At 41.6% G+C, this 3,220-nt stretch overlaps 1 pseudogene; it reads left to right on the forward strand.

The window, feature by feature from the left end:
• Window positions 1–628: 628 nt before the first annotated feature.
• The window catches only part of LOC107727390 (zona pellucida sperm-binding protein 3-like), a 5,652-nt pseudogene continuing 3,060 nt past the window's right edge, over window positions 629–3,220 (forward strand).

The raw sequence follows: 3,220 nt of genomic DNA on the forward strand, positions 1-3,220 counted from the left end.
AAACAGACGTGCCAAAAAAATCGGATATGGTCAAAAGATCGGATCTGTGCATTAAGACTTGCAGTGTAAACGCAGCCTATGTGAAACTTACATTGTGATTACAATTTAACTGCCAGGTTGTTTCTTCAAAAAACATCTTAATGATGGATTTGTTTTAAACACGTAGCTTTCCCCTTCACAAGACAGTAATTAATATGAATTACTTGTGGATTATTGTGATGTTTTTATCAGCTGTTCGGACTCTCATTCTGATGCCACCCATTCACTGCATAGGATCCATTGGTGAGCAAGTGATGGAATGCTACATTTTTCAAAATTTGTTCCAATTGTTCCAATAAACTCATAAAAAGTTATTATTTATGAATAATCTCTATTATTTGTGTGATCTTATGTGCTTTATGTGCTTTATTAACTGTCTATCATAGACAAACTGTCAAAGTTTAATTGTAAAATTGTGAATGAGTGTAGATGAAAACCTCAGATCCATATCAAGCCTTCTATTGGTTAGTGACACTCTAGAACGTTCTCATTTGCTAATGCATAAACTACAAGCCCAGAGGAGAATAAAAGGTAATCAATTAAGCTGAAAGGGGAGGAGCCACCTAAATTCAAAGCTGTACTTAATGGCAAAGCCAAGCACTGGTGGGTGTTGTGTCAACGTTTGTCAGGATGGGCCTTTTGCAAGGTGTGTTAGTGTTGGTTGTGATTGTGGTGTTTGATCTGAAGAATGCATGGGGAAGTTTGATACACAGTCAAAGTCCACGCAGCATGAAGCCACAGTCAGATCCAGCTTCCAGAGGTCCTGCTCTTTCTTAAGCATTCTTGAACCCTTTGCAAAAGGCTTCTCAGTTTCAAAGTCTGGACTCCAGAGGATTTGTGCAAGAGCCTCTTGGTTTTCAAGAGAAGCAGCTGTTGCAGGGTCCAGTCAAGCCTTTGGACTGGAGGTTTCCCATCGTTCCAGAGGTGCAAAGCGAGTTGGTGGTGGACTTCCAGTTGAGGCAACCTGTGACTCCCAGTAGTGTGGCTGTTCAATGCGGTGAGAACCGGGTTCTTGTGGAGGTAAAGAAGGATTTGTTTAGCAATGGTCAACTGATCCAGCCATCTGGTTTGTCTATGGGAGGCTGTCCTGTTGTCGGTGAGGACTCTGCCTCTAGGGTGCTCCTCTTTGAATATGAACTACAGGACTGCAATAGTGTGCTGATGGTAAGAACTGTTAAATCTTACTGGATTATTTGTACACCAATGAGAAAATTAAAGGTTTTTTGAATGTTTAACCTCCACAGAACCTTCAGTTTCTTTTAAGAACTGCTCACTGAAAAAAAACATCTTAATGATGGATTTGTTTTAAACACGTAGCTTTCCCCTTCACAAGACAGTAATTAATATGAATTACTTGTGGATTATTGTGATGTTTTTATCAGCTGTTCGGACTCTCATTCTGATGCCACCCATTCACTGCATAGGATCCATTGGTGAGCAAGTGATGGAATGCTACATTTTTCAAAATTTGTTCCAATAATAATTAAAAACTCATAAAAAGTTATTATTTATGAATAATCTCTATTATTTGTGTGATCTTATGTGCTTTTTAAATGACATTAACTGTCTATCATAGACAAACTGTCAAAGTTTAATTGTAAAATTGTGAATGAGTGTAGATGAAAACCTCAGATCCATATCAAGCCTTCTATTGGTTAGTGACACTCTAGAACGTTCTCATTTGCTAATGCATAAACTCTACAAGCCCAGAGGAGAATCAAAGGTAATCAATTAAGCTGAAAGGGGAGGCGCCACCTAAATTCAAAGCTGTACTTAATGGCAAAGCCAAGCACTGGTGGGTGTTGTGTCAACGTTTGTCAGGATGGGCCTTTTGCAAGGTGTGTTAGTGTTGGTTGTGATTGTGGTGTTTGATCTGAAGAATGCATGGGGAAGTTTGATACACAGTCAAAGTCCACGCAGCATGAAGCCACAGTCAGATCCAGCTTCCAGAGGTCCTGCTCTTTCTTAAGCATTCTTGAACCCTTTGCAAAAGGCTTCTCAGTTTCAAAGTCTGGACTCCAGAGGATTTGTGCAAGAGCCTCTTGGTTTTCAAGAGAAGCAGCTGTTGCAGGGTCCAGTCAAGCCTTTGGACTGGAGGTTTCCTAGAACGTTCTCATTTGCTAATGCATAAACTCTACAAGCCCAGAGGAGAATCAAAGGTAATCAATTAAGCTGAAAGGGGAGGCGCCACCTAAATTCAAAGCTGTACTTAATGGCAAAGCCAAGCACTGGTGGGTGTTGTGTCAACGTTTGTCAGGATGGGCCTTTTGCAAGGTGTGTTAGTGTTGGTTGTGATTGTGGTGTTTGATCTGAAGAATGCATGGGGAAGTTTGATACACAGTCAAAGTCCACGCAGCATGAAGCCACAGTCAGATCCAGCTTCCAGAGGTCCTGCTCTTTCTTAAGCATTCTTGAACCCTTTGCAAAAGGCTTCTCAGTTTCAAAGTCTGGACTCCAGAGGATTTGTGCAAGAGCAGCCTGGTTTTCAAGAGAAGCAGCTGTTGCAGGGTCCAGTCAAGCCTTTGGACTGGAGGTTTCCCATCGTTCCAGAGGTGCAAAGCGAGTTGGTGGTGGACTTCCAGTTGAGGCAACCTGTGACTCCCAGTAGTGTGGCTGTTCAATGCGGTGAGAACCGGGTTCTTGTGGAGGTAAAGAAGGATTTGTTTAGCAATGGTCAACTGATCCAGCCATCTGGTTTGTCTATGGGAGGCTGCCCTGTTGTCGATGAGGACTCTGCCTCTAGGGTGCTCCTCTTTGAATATGAACTACAGGACTGCAATGGTGTGCTGATGGTAAGAACCGTTAAATCTTACTGGATTATTTGTACACCAAAGAATAAAGGTTATTTGTGTCAATTGTTACTTGACTGTTTAACATTCACAGGACCTTTCCATTCCTTTTATAGTGGGATATTTTTTATCTTAAGAACTGCTCACTGAAAGCTGCTTTGGGGAACCAAAAGTAGTTCTTTGGCATTGCTGCTAAAACACCTTTTTGAACTTTTTAAGAGTATAGTTGAGGAGAACACTTTTGGTAACTTCAATCTCTTACAGATGATTGAGGATGAGCTTGTCTACACCTTTGCACTTACCTACACTCCTGAGGCGTTCGCTGGAACTCCGATTACCCGTACCAATGGTGCAGTTGTTGGTGTTCAATGCCACTATCAAAGGTAAGTGAC

The sequence above is a fragment of the Sinocyclocheilus rhinocerous genome, unplaced genomic scaffold (assembly GCF_001515625.1).
Source record: "Sinocyclocheilus rhinocerous isolate Xijiao unplaced genomic scaffold, SAMN03320098_v1.1 scaffold1328, whole genome shotgun sequence".
In the NCBI taxonomy this organism is placed as follows: Eukaryota; Metazoa; Chordata; class Actinopteri; order Cypriniformes; family Cyprinidae; genus Sinocyclocheilus; species Sinocyclocheilus rhinocerous.